The 18,003-nt window shown below is 38.5% G+C and overlaps 1 protein-coding gene across 3 annotated transcripts in view; it reads left to right on the top strand.

Moving 5' to 3' along the window:
* Nucleotides 1–18,003, top strand: part of LOC125235130 (G-protein coupled receptor moody-like) — a 106,530-nt gene that overhangs the window by 1,167 nt on the left and 87,360 nt on the right. The gene's annotated exons all lie outside the window — the stretch shown is intronic.

Raw genomic sequence — 18,003 nt, 5'->3', positions numbered from 1 at the left:
TCCATGGAGCAAAACAAGTCAAGACTAAAGTAGGCATTATGGTTGTAACATGACAGGATTTAGTTTAGGATCAGTTGTGGATCTGATCTCAAATCAAATCCAGTGTCTCACATTTTGTAAGTTTCTGCTTGAAAAATTGAATTCACTATACTGAATCGTACATAGGTAGCCATAATAAATAATATTTCTATATTTAATCTGTTATCCAGATTTCAATCATAAAATTTCCTTGAAATCAGAATGCGCTTTGCGCCGGCGGTTGTCTATGACAAGTAGCTTAAAAAAATCTACTTGAACCTTCCATTTTACAATTCCTGAACGTAATTTATTTCTACTTTTATGAAACCTTTCGCAACCCTTTCTAAATTGTAACCAAATTCATAAGACCTTCATCTAAGCCATGCATAAAACTGACTAAACTCTGCCCAAAAGTGACTCAACTTCTCTTCAAAATGACTCAACTCTTGTACAAAAAGTGCTTCTACGGAACACAAACTCAAAAGCCTACTACAAATAACGAAACGAAGCGCTTTGCTTCTTCTTTTCTTATGCGCACTGCCAAGGAGTGGAATTCCTTGCCGGCGGCTATATTTCCGAGCTCATATAACCCGGCAACCTTCAAATCAAGAGTGAACAGGCATCTTCTGGGCGAGCTCACTCCATCGTAGGCCACGTCTTTGCCTTTGGCTAGTCTGTGGTCAAGAGTAAGCCCATTTATAATAATAATAATAAAAAATAAGGTGGGAGGAAACCGACCCTCGTGTGTCTGACGTGCGGCTGCCGGATGCTACTGCCATGTCTGATTTCTGGCGTAGCATCTGGTCGGTGCCCGTCGAACACACGGAGGGTGAGTGGATGACCGTTGTCGAACGCGAGTGCGAGAACATCGAACCTATGGGGGCTATCACCATCAGCCCCGACGACGTAAGTTGTGCTCTCCGTACGGCCCAGAACTGGAAAAGTCCTGGACCGGACGGATTGCACAACTTCTGGCTAAAATGGTTTCGATGCTCGCACTCGCGTTTGGCAACGCAATTTCAACAAGCCCTCGATCTTGGTTCTCTCCCACCTTCCCTAACAACTGGTGTTACTTTCCTGCTCTACAAGTCCGGTAGTACCACGGAAGCAAAAAACTACAGACCCATCACGTGCTTGCCTACACTCTACAAGCTCCTTACATCCATTTTGAGAGCAAAAATTAACGCGCATATTGTCGCTAACAACATTCTGGCCCCCGCTCAAAATGGATGTAGGGTTGGGTCCCGTGGTACTAAAGAGCTCCTCCTCATAGACATGACCATTTGCCAACAAGTTCGGCGGAACAAGGGGGCCATCTCGGCCGCTTGGATTGACTATAAGAAGGCCTATGATTCAGTGCCTCATTCATGGCTGGGAAGGGTATTGGAGCTGTATAAACTTGATGCAGCTTTAGTATCCTTCCTGGCTGCATGTATGAGGCAGTGGACCACAGTCCTTCGTCAACCAGGAGGCAGAGATGACCCCACTGGCCCGCAGGACTTCATAAGGATTGAGCGAGGAATATTCCAGGGTGACAGTCTGAGTCCATTATGGTTCTGCCTAGCTCTGAATCCCCTCAGCACCCTGCTGAAGGATTCAGGGCTAGGTTGCCGGCTTCGGAGAGAGGGTGAAGTCATCTCTCACCTTCTGTACATGGACGATCTCAAACTATTTGCACCGAACACCCAAGACCTGATGGTGCTATTGAAAACCACAGAAGTTTTCAGTACCGCCATCAGAATGGAGTTTGGTGTCGATAAGTGTGCGGTTATGCATGTACAGCGGGGGAGGTTGTAAATTCAGAAAATTTACAACTTTCTGAGACGATGTCGTTCAGATCTATCTCTGAATCAGAAACCTATAAGTACCTTGGTATGTCACAGTCGTTGGGTATTGAGGATGTTGGCATTAGACGGTCGGTGAAGGAGCGCTTTTTCAGTCGGCTGACAAAAGTCCTTAACAGTCTTTTGTCAGGAGGCAACAAAGTGCGCGCCTTTAACGCCTGGGTAATGCCTCTACTCACATACTCCTTTGGCATACTAAGGTGGACACAGACCGAGCTGGACGCCCTGGATCGGAGGGTCCGGTCACTGCTTACCACACACCGTATGTTACACCCGCGCTCGTCTGTTATGAGATTGTACATCCCACGGAAGTGCGGAGGTCGAGGCTTCCTAAACGCCAAAAATCTCCACAACCGTGAGGTGTACAATCTCAGGAATTACTTCCTTAACAACGAGTGTGGGATGCATCGTGATGTGGTGGCAGTGGACGGAAACCTCACGCCGCTCTCCTTGGCGAAAGAGAACTGGCGCAAACCTGTGGTACTAAGTACTGCGGACCGCAAGGCGGTATGGGAGAGCAAGCAGCTACACGGGCGGTTCTACAAGGCCCTCACGGGACCCGATGTAGACCTGCTCGCATCGGTGAACTGGTTACGATTCGGGGACCTCTTCGGAGAAACTGAGGGTTTTGCCTGTGCAATTGCGGACGAAGTTATGATGACGAACAACTACCGGAAATATATCCTGAAGGACGGCACGGTCGACATTTGTCGGGCATGCCGCCGTCCCGGAGAATCACTCAGGCATATCATTTCCGGTTGTTCTCATCTTGCTAACGGTGAGTACTTGCACAGGCATAATCTCGTAGCCCGGATCATTCACCAGCAGCTTGCTCTTCAATACGGCCTTGTGGACCGCGAAGTACCGTACTACAAGTACTTACCTGCGCCAGTTCTTGAAAATGGCCGTGCCACGCTCTATTGGGATCGATCTATTATCACTGACAGGACTATTGTAGCCAATAAGCCTGACATTGTGATAATAGATCGACCGCAACGCCGGGCCGTGCTCGTTGACATCACCATCCCCCATGATGAGAATCTCGTGAAAGCCGAGAAGGACAAGTCCAGTAAGTACCTAGACTTGGCTCACGAGATAACCACCATGTGGGATGTTGATTCAACGATCATTGTCCCGATAGTCGTTTCAGCGAACGGTCTCATAGCGAAGAGTCTCGACCAACATCTTAAGAGACTCTCGCTCGGTGGTTGGATCAAGGGTCAGATGCAGAAGGCGGTGATTTTGGACACAGCGCGGATAGTCCGACGGTTCCTCTCTCTGCAGCCCTAACCACCGGCAGCTTGTGCCCTGCCCCGCTGCTGGCGGCCCCCTAGGTTAGGTTTTTTATAATATGTTTATATTTTTTTATTGTTTTGTAAGTGGTTTTGTATTTTACTTTTATATTCGTATTATAAATAACCTAGCCTAAGATTTGAAAGAAATAAAGAGGAATAAAAAATAATATGCGAGGGATTTTCAATTTTGGCAGCACTCAGCGGTCATCTTTAGTGTCAAACGTCAGTGGCTCCGTCTAAATATAATCAGAATATTGAAAAAAACACGTTTCCCACAAAGATTTATGACGGTCAAAAGGCAAATCCCACTTTTCTACCCATTTGCCCGTTTAACCCGATCTAGTTTGTATTCAATAGATATGTACAAAGGTACGAATTGAGCAATACCGTGGTTTGCATAGCATTTATTTTTATTGGAAACTGGTCGAATTTTAGGATAAAATACCACATTATACCTACAATTTAGGCGCAGATTCAGATTTTACTAAGATAAATGATTCCATTGGCCCAATTACTGAAATTGTAACTTATTAATAGGTACAGTTAAACTAAAATACCAATCATCATCAAATACAAGGATTTAATACTATAAACCATGAGAAACAGACACAACTTGGGATAATACAATAGAACGCGCAAAAGGCGGGCGATGCTCTCCTGTCAAATCAGAGGTGCGATCATAAACATTTTGTATACCGATCGTAGGGCTGCGCACAATCATCGGTTATCAGTACAAAGAGGCTCACTGGCCGGCTAATACCAAAAGCCATGAAGTCCGCTGAGGACAAAGACGCTTCAAAATCACATTTTCAAGTAAGACACGACCTTTTAGCAATGAAGACCCCTACTAAGAAGAAATTTCATGCTTAATTATCGTCACAAAATTGACTTAGTGACTTAATTTTTGTTAACAACTTACGCTAATTGGGGGGGGGTCTTAAATTCTGAAAATGCCCTACCACATAGTTATACATTTTGCAACAAGTATAGTATGAATTTTCTGAGATGAACTTTTCGGTTTTGCCCTAATCTGTTAAACAAAAGCCTTTGTTTCTATTATTCGCGGTGGTTAGCTCCCGTTTCCACAGCACGTGCTAAAGTCTCAGTGTAGTTAAAAAGCAACTATCATGATAGCAATATGGTTCAAATTTATTAAACAGTTTGCAGTGTGCAGGTAACTTTTTTTGAAGATGACAATACGTGTTATCTCCAAAAGGGCTTTTTATGGATTTGAACCTTATTGCTATCATGATAGTTGCTTTTTAACTACACTGAGACTATAGCAGGTGCCGTTTAAACGGGAGCTAACCGCAGCGAATAATAGAAACAAAGGCCTTTGTTTAACAGATTAGGGCAAAAGCAAAAAGTGCGTCTCAGAAAATTCATACTATACCTGCTTGAGTAGTGGCGTCGTTCCACTTTTAGCACCGGATCAATCTGTACCGTATCCCTTTCGAGCTCATAAATGTCATCCCGTTAAAAAATACGCGTGTTATTTCCAACTAAAACCAGATACTTTTAACTCATGGCCGCCATATCAAAGTCTATGTCGTAAAAAGGAAATAAATTTTAATTACGCTGTTTGTAGTTTTTCTTCGTATCAAAGTATTATTTCAAGGAAGTGTTTCCCTTTACTGCCAATACTGCCATGCCATATACATATTAAAAAAATACATTCAGTTCAAGACCTAAGGTTACGTAAAGATGAAGTACCTACTATGGGGTTTTTATTGGAATCTCTAGGACCAGCGGTTTTGACTGTGCGTTGATATGTCAGTCAGTCAGTTTCTTCTTTTATATATTTAAAGATAGATGTTTCTTTGAACAGGTGCAAAATATGGGTTACCTTACCTAGGTATCCAGGTCACGTTTCCTTTTGTGACTGCATGCTATAACTGCGCTATTATACTTAAATTACCTAATAGTAACTTGATTGTTGACAATGATATAGAAAGTTCTGGAAACTCTAGAAAGGAGGACAAATGTGTACCTAATAGGAACACTAGGAACCTATTCCTCAAATGTAAATTGTAACAGACTATCAATGTTGTTTACGAGTTTAAGCGTAAATCTTTTTATGTATGAGTATTACGAACGTTTATTTATATTATGTACATAATTGTTACACCGTTGGCTTAGGCCTCAGTGTACAAAAAATACGACTTGCCTCCGAAACAAGACACCCGTTTTTAAAGCTATTTCTCGCCAATGTTAGACTCAAAATTCGCGCAACACAGGACATGATTGGCGCGAGATTATCTCGACGCGACATAGACTCCTACTCGTCCTTACATCATTAATAGAATTATAAAAATCGGTCTACGATTCTCGGAGATATCGAGTAACATACATACAAAAAAAAAAAAAAAAAAAACAATCAGTCGAATTGAGAACCTCCTCCTTTTTGAAGTCGGTTAAAAACACGTGTGATTTGTGTCGCTGCGATATACTGTCGTGCCTATCATAAGCTAGCCATGCAGATCGGCCTCTGTATATACATATTTATTTTAGACTATAAGTTGCTCCAGTTATACCTAGCGAGTCCGATAGAAAGATCCGTCCTCTTGTTTGGCAGCCCAGAAGTCCCAGGCAGGCAAGTATGGTCGCGCGATAAATGATAAAACATCTGGCCATCCCTATCGCACTTACAAATAGTGCGATAGGGACCATACTTGCCTGCCAGAACTCTTTTTTTATACTACGTCGGTGGCAAACTAGCATACGGTCCGCCGGATGGAAAGTGGTAACCGTTACCTATGGACGCCTGCAACTCAAGGACACGTGCGCGTTGCCAACCCATTAGAAACTTGTACACTCCTTTTTGCTGTGTACACATCAAAAAAAAGTGTACAAGTTCTAAGGAGGGTTTTGGTTGCCGACGACTCAAAGGACAATCAGACTAATTGACTCTTTGACACTTCCATCCTATCCTAACCTAATCCATTCTATCAAAATTGCTTAACCAACGGAGTCTCTGAGCTTTAGTTTCCCACCATAATGGTTCAGCCACATAGGGTTAACTCGCCTCATTCGTCATTCGGTGACACGCCTAATTCGGTGAAACAACCAAAAATCGTCTATCGGAATAGTGCTTTAAAGCTTGTATCACCGAATTAGGCGTGTCACCGAATGAGGCGAGTTTACCCTAATTGTTAAGCTTTGTAATTTTACAGTTAATGGAATTCCTTAAATGTCGTGTCGACGTTTCTATAGATAATAAAACTGTATTGTTTCATCATCTGACTAATCTTTCGCCATTGACAAGCAATGACTACCTGACTTTATATTACAATTGGATACCGTTTAATACCGGATTTTAACAGGGGAAGCCCCCTAGCAAGGTGGACAACAACTGGACATGTATATTTATGTCAAGGACATAGGTACAAAGGGGAGAGGATTTTAACCAAGGATTAGTTATATATAGGGTTTACAATTTTCATACTAAAAAACCTAAATTTTTTATGTCACAGTTCGTTTTCTGTCAACCCCTTATTTGCCAAGAGTGGCACTGAAACTTGTGTAGTTTCATGTGCTCTGCCTACCCCTTCATGGGATACAGGCGTGATTGTATGTATGTATGTATGTATTTTTTAGCGATAACTACATTGATGATGCCTACATTTTTTTTTTTTCAAATGTGTAGGTATTGGCATGTTATCATGATATAAAAATAAAGAATATGTCATTTCTTCTTATAAAAAATAAAAACACGCAAAAATATTTGACGAAAATATGATTTTGCCCACTTCCAGACTGCGAAACAGCGCCATTTAGTTTAGAGCCTAAAAGCCCATACATTTCAGTGGTATGCTTTTTTTGTATCTGCTTTGTCAGTCTCGTATTATATCGTTCTTGATTTTAACCAAACTTGAAGATTATAATTATGGAGGACTTGAGTAAGCAATATGTTCCTACAATTCCTATATGATAAAAAATCATGTTGGGTAATATACCGTAAATTTGCGTATCTTCGCCTGTATTTTGACACTTTTTCCAATAAATCACCCAAAGAAAGTATTCATTCGTGTGTGTCACTGTCGGGCGACCATTGACAATGTTGTTAAATAGGCCACCGATCATCGATGCAGTTTTAATCACAGGCAATCACTTAGGTCTTTTCTTTCTCTTAATAGTAAAGCCACGTGTTAGAACTGAATACACGAGGCACCATTTATCGGTTCTACAAATTCTTAGACTCCGCAATGAAAATGAAATATTTATTTTTTAAGTAGACATATTACAATGCGCATATGAACGACAAATAAAGCTACGCCGGATCTAACCCTACGCCTCAGCCTCGAGAAGATTTCACCGGCAAGAAACTCGGCGGACCACTTCTTTTCAAAACATGACAATGTTCTTATGATTAACATGCATTAAATAACAATATACAATTTGACATGCAAAAGAATTCATCAAAAAATATTAACAGACTAGGTACTCTATGGAAATTAATTTCAATAAATTATATTATAGCTTAATAATACGATAAGTGTCGTTCTTCTTCAGAGAAAACATATCAAATTGTCACAGAAGAAAAATCACTACATAGTATAAAACAAAGTCACTTTTTCTGTCCCTATGTCCCTATGTCCCTATGTCCCTTTGTATGCTTAAATCTTTGAAACTACGCAACGGATTTTGATGCGGTTTTTTTTAATAGATAGAGTGATTCAAGAGGAAGGTTTATATGTATAATAACATCCATTAAATAGTGGAGAAGTACTGTTATTTTTGAGGTTTCTAATGTGATGTCGTAAATAATTACATGCGGGTAGATTATATTTATTTGTCTACCCCGAACATTTATATAAATTAATATCGGGTAGTTTTGTGTTGTTTACATCTCCGGTGACATTTTGCTGGGACGTCAGTCTTCCGCGACCACGGCCAGTGCAACCTGGCCGAAACGTTGGGAAAAAAGGTAAAAATAATGTTAATTAATCGCATTCGACCTGTATGTGACTTTAAATATGTGTACAAAGCGCGAGAACTTAGTGTTATCTTGATAAGGGATAGGGATAGCGATAGGGATAGCGATATCACTACATAGTATAAAACAAAGTCGCTTTCTCTGTCCCTATGTCCCTTTGTATGCTTAAATCTTTGAAACTACGCAACGGATTTTGATGCGGTTTTTTTTTTAATAGATAGAGTTATTCAAGAGGAAGGTTTATATGTATAATAACATCCATTAAATAGTGGAGAAGTACTGTTATTTTTGAGGTTTCTAATGTGATGTCGTAAATAATTACATGCGGGTAGATTATATTTATTTGTCTACCCCGAACATTTATATAAATTAATATCGGGTAGTTTTGTGTTGTTTACATCTCCGGTGACATTTTGCTGGGACGTCAGTCTTCCGCGACCACGGCCAGTGCAACCTGGCCGAAACGTTGGGAAAAAAGGTAAAAATAATGTTAATTAATCGCTTTCGACCTGTATGTGACTTTAAATATGTGTACAAAGCGCGAGAACTTAGTGTTATCTTGATAAGGGATAGGGATAGCGATAGGGATAGCGATAGGGATAGCGATAGCCATAGCGTTAGCGATAGCGATAGGGATAGAGATAGGGATACGGATACGGATACGGAAACGGATACGGATACGGATAATATGGGTATCGTTAGAGGGATACGGATAACCGGTCGGCGGTCTCTTACAATCAAAGTGCTCTAAGACGATCGTTGTTTGCTTGCTTGAAGATTACGTTTGCGATAAGTATAAGCAAAATGTAAAAAATTGTAAGGGATAATAGAAAAAAGTACTTTTTACCCACCGATCATATAGTGTCGAAATACGGGCTATGTGGGATGTTTATAAAGGTTTCCCCAGCGTATATAGAATTACCTACGCTGTGGTCGATGTGTAATATTACTACAATCATTTCAAGCAAAAGTATTATGTGCAATCGAAATAATCGCAGATAAATATACCAGAGAAACCTAAGGATCCAAATGAAAATCTTAATGAATACTTTTATTACGCGGGCGAAGCCGCGGGTAAAAGCTAGTATAATATAAATCTCAATGTCATTAAATATGTACTTTACACAACATAAAATATTTGATGAATGAAGTCCTTATCCATACACTCACAATCAAGGTACTTACCTATGAGTCGCTTACTGACACGTTTACTATGGAAATTGAAAATCGACCTGTGCAGGCCACTGCATGGTTCTATCCTAGCGTCATCGTTTAAAGTGGCTTGACTTGACATTTTCTGACCGTGACTCACGTAACTTGGTAATCGTCTAACTATCAACGAATCTGCTCAAAAGCTGATAATACAGTCTGACTAAAATGCTCGCTACGCTCGTGGTTCAATATTGGAATCTTTCGCTTGCTCGGGTATCAATATCGGCACGTGCGGTTAAACATCAAATTTTCCCCCTTGTAAAGCAAATAACTATTTATGTCCTAACTAATTTACATAAATAAATATCGGTAAAAGAAGAAAATAATAGAAATAGAAATCATTATTCGTGACAAGTGACAACAGAAATTATTTACACATAACACAAAAAGACATACATAATTATATTTGCCACGAAATGGTCCCGACCCGACTCAGCATGGTGTTAGCCTGGGAGAGCTAAACGCTGATCTTCCCGTCGGGGCTAATGTATGTAATGGCTTCCTGATGGTGTTCCCACACTGGGCAGGGCGCTATGGCGCGCTGGTGTGACAACATGTTATAAACCATTTTACAACAGCCAGTGTGGGAACACCATAAAATATATTTTTAGAAGCAATAAATATGAAATATTGCGCCGAGTCCCAAAGGCCACGAACGGAGATACGAAATGACTAATTACGACAAATAACTCGTTATTTATGCTTCGAGATAGTGTTAACTTGACTTACTGTCCTTATCTAGTTATTAATTACCTAATGGCACTTTGCTACTGCCGTAGCTCGTATATCTCTCGAAATATTTGCATATTTACTTATGAGAGTGAGCGGGTTTAAATCTCATGTTGAGAAACAGAAAACGTATATGAAGCTTCGCGAAACACTCCGATCATACACAATATTGTGTTAACCACTTGCATACAAATTTGTATGCAAGGGGGTCTACTTTTCTCTGCAGCTGACTGTACCTATTTTTCAATAAAATGTCAACTTTAATCGTCAAATCTTATGGCAGTTATGGCAAAGTGCATGTGGGATGACACAATATTGCGTATCAGCTTGTAGGTACTATGCACGGCGAATGTAATGACTAAATCAAATGTGGTGTACATCAAAATGATATTCTGAAAGATGTAATTTTAGTCATCGTTTGTCCCGCCCGCGTACTAGCTACTGGCAAGAACGAACGGAAAACAGGATATCCGAATGGTATCCTTCTGATATCCTAACGATATAGATAGGTACATAGGAATTCAGTCGATAGAAATGCAGATTAGAGAATTTGCTTTATATGTACCTATCTGCTTTTCTATGTATTTATCCAGTTATAGTTTCCATATTTGGAAAAGTGGCCTGAAGCTTTAGTAGTTTCATGTGCTCTGCCTACCCCTTTATGGGAAGTCCCCAGCATCACGCTGAAATATGACTGTTTCGAATCTTTTTTTTATTTACTTTATTTTTGGGTTTGGAATTACATCTCAGTACAAAACATTATTTAAATGAAATGTTCAATCACTTGTTGAAGTTATAAATATCAGTAGATACTCGTAAGTAGTTTACAACTTTGTATGTGTTAGGCATGAAACACGTTTGATTCGTCAAAAATAGCGCTAACAAAGTTGCAAGAACGAAGTTTTATTAACACAAAACATTTCTGTGTAGAAAATACGAATTACCCTAATTAAGCATTTCAAAGTTCCTTTTAACAGGTAATTTTGAACAATTAAGCAGCTTCCATCTTCGTTATCAGAATTTCTTAACGTGATTAAAAATCGTTCATCTTCCGTGCTTCGTGTGTTTTAATTGAAATTTAAGTTAATAATTATTAATAAGGCATAATTAACAAGATGCAATTAATGGTCCCCGTCGAAGGGTTGATAAGTTTATGGTTTATGTTTTAGCTTTTCATAATGTACATAATATATCTTTAATGTTATTCTATACTTGCATGGAGCACAAAGTTTTTAATTTAATTTGAAGTTGTTTTGATATTTTAGAGTTTATTTGTTATTTTTTTGTTATTTAAATTTTATTAACTTAATAAACTAATCCAGTTTGCTTTGCAACTTCACGTTTCTTCAACTTTACATTTAATGAGTATGAAATTGTCTAGTTTGCAATGAACAATTTTGAAGAAAGTCTGAAACCGTAGTTTTTTTATCTATGAAAAATTATGGGATAAAACAAAACTGTACTTAAACACATTTACCTAATTGAAATTTATTCATACACAATTACACACGTTAGGTACCTGATATTTCTTGACGTTTACTGGGGCAAGATTTTTTTCTTTAACTACCAGTTAGTTTTTAAGCAACAATGAATCTGAAGTAAGCATACGCCATTAAATGAGTCAACTGCTGCGTAAGAACTGGAGCAAACGGTCAACTTGTAAATTAATTACTCCTCACATTAATGAGCAATTTTTCGCATGACTTAGGACCAGCGCCACCCCACACGAAAACTACAGTCTTAACCACCATTGAAATACTAATTAAAATCCGGACTTTGTAGCTCAATAATAAAGTACAAAATTCGATGAGTTTTGTGATGGCTTGCGACTTTTTATACTAGATTCAAGAGCGCATGGAGGTATTCCGTTACCAACTTCGTTGCGTTTTAAAATAATAGCACGTTATTTGAAAATAATTGTAGGAACTGCGAGGAAAATTGTGCGATAAGTTTTGGCGTTGGACGTCCGCCTTTCTAAACATGGTGACCGTTTACCAATTTCTTCCGGTCTTTTGTCCAGTCCATTTTATTTGGGAAAATGAGAGATGGTGACATTTATACCTTCTAGTTTATTCAACTTTGGGGTCTTATTACGTCACAGCAGCGTCAGTGGGGGTCATACTAAATGTGACAATCCATGTTAAAGGGATACAAAAAAAGCGTGACACAGGGTGGACGGACCGGTTCAAAAAATAAGTTTTTTTTTGAAGAAATTTCATTTTTGGCACTCGTCTTTTTTAACCTTTTTTAAAATAGTAATTTCGATAAAGTTTCGAAACGAGTGGTGATAAATTTGTTTTAAATCGACACGAGTTACGAATTCTTTTTTATAACGTTTTTCAGTACAGATGGACCTCCGAAGTTTCGACCTGCCATATAATGAACCACTTCTCGCACTAGTGCGTAAAAAAAACACCATCTGTACTGAAAATAATTATAATATTTATTAAAATATTTTATTTTGCATAATGACATTAATGACCTTTCTCCGATGTTTTTAAATTTGACAGTTTTGATACCATAGCCCCGCTATTTCAGTTCCTATTATAACTTGCGATCTTACTTAAACATAGAGATAACATTTATAATATCCGTGTTCTTGATCTCTGAGTTGACTGACCATATTTTTATAAACATCGTCCCATTCATGTGATTAGCATATCTTATACTTTGACTCCTGTTATCATCTAAAGATGTATTTATTATTCAAAGCCAGCGAATAACTTACTTTTTAATAAAACGGTCTCTGTTGAATGACATGAGCGTCATTGTGTTTGTTGACGAATTCTTTGAATTCCATTTTCAAAGTCATGCTGTCTTGATTAACTTCCAATTAATGCTACTAATTTCTGAAGAATTTTGCCTGTAAATAAATAAATAGGTACAGTCAGCTGCAGAGAAAAGGCTACAAATTTGTATATGCAAGGGGGGTCTACTTTTCTCTGCAGCTGACTGTACTATTATATGTAAAGCAAGCCTATGCACTGTGACTTGACATTTACACTTTAATAGTACATTACGATACAAGTGCGTAAAAAAGGAAGTTCGAAACTAGTGGCGATAAATTAAAACACGACCGAAGGAGTGTTTTAAGTCGACACGAGTTACGAATTTCCTTTTCGCACGTGTATCGTACGACGTTTTTCAGTACAGATGAGCCTCCGAAGTTTCGACCTGGCATATAATGAACCACTTCTCGAACTAGTGCGTAAAAAAACGACCATCTGTACTGAAAAAGTAATTCTCTATAATATTCTGTCATTTTTTTAGAGTCACCTCACGATATTGATAGCCTCACCGGGCAACTGTTGTTTTAAACGTCGAACTTCGAGGAAACGATGACGTTTACTTAACCCTTACAGAGGCAGGGCTATCAAAATCGTCATTAAATTGAGTCTTGACGTTTGTAACTTACGCTCTTTCAGCTCGAAGTAGTAATAAAAACAGATTTTCGCGTTAAATAGCAGTTTTTTTGAAAAATAAAAAAATACGTGTATATTTTATTATTGAGTTCTTTCAAACCAAACAATAAAAAGTAGTACTTAAAAATATGAAAAGTTGACAATTAGTAGGGAGTGTGGTGACGGGTTAAGAATTTCACCACCCCCTTTCTTCCCGTGGGTGTCGTAGAAGGCGACTGTGGGATATGGGGTAAATTGTGGCGTAGCTGTAGGCGAGAGGCTGGCAACCTATCACTGAAATGTCACAGTTTAGTTTTCTTTCAACCCCTTATTTGCCAAGAGTGGCACTGTAACTTTAGCAGTTTCATGTGCTCTGCCTACCCTTTTATGGGAAACAGGCGTGATTGTATGTAGTAGGGAGTGTTATGTTTGTTGTAAATCGGTCCAATATGTCGGGGATTTTTACAAAATTTAAATGTTGTGATAATATTGATAATAATTATTGATACGAGCAGAACGATCTCGTCTAAATAGTCCCTCGACACCGGGCAAGGTAACGAGTGGCCACAGTAAGTGGGCAGTGCCCGCATACTCGGTTGATACCCCAATTAGGCTTTATTATCATTACCACGTTATTGCCCTTTGGGTGCGGATTAAACCGAAAGGGGAAGACCGAGCCGAAACCGATTTTACATACACACGTCGTCCGATTTTTCCTCCCCAGGGAACTTCCAGAAGTATTTTAACAGTTTTAATAATTAATAATTATCTAATATTATTAACTCAGCTGTGAGTTTTTGAATTTATGATTAAGTATTACATGTACTTTTTTCGTACATTTTTTAGGGATCCTAATTCTCATACTTGTAAGCACTTTAAAATTTGGAAACAATTCAATTTAGGGGCATAACTTTGGTTTAATTAAGTATATTTTTCCTATATGTCAATGTCCAGGAAGGAAAATAAGAACTATAAGTTTGTATGGATAATGGATAGTTTTGCCTCTTAAATATACCTACATATTATCACAGTATAATAAAGAGTATTATCATACAGTATGGCCACTCCCGCTCCCCGCTGAAAGTGCCGCCCACCCCCTCTCGGTTACCTCACAGTTACCGTCTGTCAAAAACGCGAACAGTCGACCTGTCATATGTCACTCATACAAGCATAGTACGCGTTCACCTACACGAGCTTAGACTGTGTGCTAGGAACGCGCCTCTTTCATTCATATATTTAATCGCCAGTGTCCGAGGTGTGATATTATAGAGATTTGCCCGAGCGTTTGAGTGAAATTAAATAATTGCTCTTTTAATTATTTTTAAGGGCACTTATTGTTGATTGCAAATATAACCACCATCATACAGATAATCGTTAATTAATGTTTTTATTATTGGTATAACTTCCAACTCATAACATTTCGTCACTACTTTGAAATAATCTCGTATCTCACACTGCTCCTCAAAGTTAAAACGCAGTAAGTCTATTTGCATTCCATACACACTTACTACATTTTTCTTTTCATTGACAGAAGAAGATACAAGTTTTTTTTCAAAGTAGTGACGATTTTCCAATTCTAGTTTAAGGAAATAAATATTTCAAATAAATTGCAGTAACTGGCAATAATAACACACAAGAAACGGCTTTTCCATTTATAAATGCATAATTTACATACAAACAAAAATACTGTCACCGTACGTTTTCCATAATAGGTAAGTCAACTGAAAATAGGGCAGTTATAAAGTGGCGTTCTACGGCTAAAGGGTCCACTAGCAGTAAGGACCTTTTTATCAAAATTTACGTTGAATTTTATGATGGAAATAACTTTATTGCATTTGGAGCATAAGGACCCTTCTATATATAGAAAGCCACGTATGATTGACCTTTACATTAATTGAGACCTTTTCCCTAGTGGCTGAGAAAAGGCGCAGTGAGTAACTGGAATGCTAAACAGGGCCGCTAGCCAATAGTACCTACAAATTAAATAATTTTACTTAAGTACAGAAAGGACACTAACCCACTACAGTTATCAAGCCGATAAAGTTCGTTTGTCCCTTTGCGACGTAATAGGCACTGGTCCCACTGCGAGCTAGTAAGCTATGAGCTATGGCTATAAAAACGAACAAAAGATAATCACTCCCGTGTAAATAAACGAGACACGTGATATTGATAGTTCACCGCTGGGCGAGTAACTATAAACATCGCCGTGTCTCGTTTATTTACATGGGAGTGATTATCTTTTGTTCGTTTTTATAGCCGATAGCTCATAGCTTACTAGCTAGCGGTGGGACCAGTGCTTTAGTGTGATAGAAAAGGACAAACGAACTTTATCGGCTTGATAACTTTAGAGCATGTTTATGAATAAGGGGGTTAGTATCTATACAACCTAAGTTAGATAGCAGTTTAGGATCAAATTGTGTTGTTCCAATCCAACATTTTCGGCTACTGAGGGCTGTCAACTGCCTCCTTCATAAGTTTCAGAGAGCGAGAGAGATAACTACATATGACATGTTACGAAGCGTCAACGATTGTACTCTTGGCTACATGCCCTGATATTCAAATTGAGTTAGGCTTTAACAGGCTGATTGCATTTTAATAGCATAGCACTGCATGTGTAGGAATGTAAGGTGATGAATACCTGATTTTAGTCCTCATTTATTAGGGTTCCGTAGTCAACTAGGATTACTAGGAACCCTTACGCCATGTCTGTCCGTCCGTCCGTCCGTCCGCGGATAATCTCAGCAACCGTTAGCACTGGAAAGCTGAAATTTGGTACCAATACCCATATAACCATAATCGGTCGCCGTTCCTACGCAAATCCTCCTATTTTGTGTACACACAGGTCTTCGGGTCTCAATGCTTAGTCGCAGTACGGTCGACGTTTAGTCGCGGCGACCCAAATGGGGACGATTGGTAACAGGCACAAATGGTCACAGAAGTGACAGAAGTGTGCACTACGCGTGCACACATTGTTACCGTTTGGCGACTACTTTCCCAAAATCATTCGTTCATTTCATTCTCTTCAAATGGCGACTGTCAGAGACGTCAAAGTAAAAAATAAATAAAATCATTTGACATTAAAATGTAATGGCGTAAGAATTTGTTAAAGATAAAATATTGTTTGCATTTGTAATATAATGTGGGCTAATTACCATGGCCAATTAAATTGCTCGAGTGATTTCATAAAATAAGTCTAAATTTATCAACGCGCCATCAATTTACCTCAGTTTAACCAGTAATAATATTATTGACTACTCGGTGTTTGCGTGTTATGTATATTGATTGGTGAAGTTTTAGTGCTCCGGTGCATATACTATACTGAAATAATAAAAATAATGCCTAGAAAACCAATAAAGTTGTTAAAATATGGATTAAGACGGTAATATTCCATGTAAAAAACAGTCACCAAACGGTCACCAAACGGTCGACAAACGGTCGCAAAATGGTCGCAGCGTACACGCGTGACCGAAAGCAAAATGGCTTCTTGTATTAATTTTTTCCAGGTATCCTCAAACTTTATAAACAATTAAATATGCCGTCGTACTCAGTTGCCCTCACTAAAGAAGATTAAAAAAAATTGTAACGTGCGTACCGAGCTGCTGGGTTGTAAAGGATCGGGGATCATATTATTATGGTCTTCTATAGAGCAACTAGTATTTTGCGGCATTTCACAATTGACACTTGTTGAAGTAGTCGTCATTAATATTACTATCAACATTAATTTCAGCGATCTGTACTTCTTTTGTCAAGATTGTTGTATAGATAAGTGTCTACAAATTTGTAATGTTAAAGAGACATAAATAAAACGTAGTAGAGTAAATAATGTGTTTTTTTTGTAACCCAAACAAAATACTTGTAGATGCGAGTGCGGAAAAGAGGAAAATCGATACGAGTAGCGATAAATTAATACACGAACGAAGGGAGTGTTTTAAATCGACACGAATTGTGAATGTCCTTTTCGCACGTGTATCGTACGACGATTTTCAGTACCTAAATCTAAGCTACGAGTTTCGACCAGACAAGAAAAGAATCATTGCTTGATTTGCTCGCACTACTGCGTTAAAAAAAGCAGCATCTGTACTGAAAAAAAACTATCATTGCGCAACAGAAATTCTATTAATATCACAGTAAATACTCTATTTCATTTGATTCCTACTTTTATTGTGTAAAGCAACACTACACTTCATTTTTATCAATAAGAATTAAAAATTATATATTTAATACATTAAGTAACTATAAAGTGCTTATCTATTTGTATTATCATTCTGCACTTTTCTTAACTTTCCCACATTTCTATAAAATGTCGAAGAGTGCTTAAATGGTCGTCGTCGTTTATTATTATTTAATTCGCTCATATTTAAATGATTCAAAGCAACCAGTCCACAACTTCACAAGACAGTTTGAGAAACCTTCGTATTTCAGATTGTCATTTGCGGATACAGTGGTTTAGGAGCAGTTCGGTAATCAGACCTACACATGTGTGTACAAATTCTGTCAATGTCACTGTCAGAAACCGTTCTGACAGTGACAATGACAGCCACAAATTCGTCCACATGTTGTTACCGTTA

The sequence above is a fragment of the Leguminivora glycinivorella genome, chromosome 17 (assembly GCF_023078275.1).
Source record: "Leguminivora glycinivorella isolate SPB_JAAS2020 chromosome 17, LegGlyc_1.1, whole genome shotgun sequence".
Lineage (NCBI taxonomy): Eukaryota > Metazoa > Arthropoda > Insecta > Lepidoptera > Tortricidae > Leguminivora > Leguminivora glycinivorella.
This window is presented reverse-complemented; position numbering and strand designations above follow the sequence as displayed.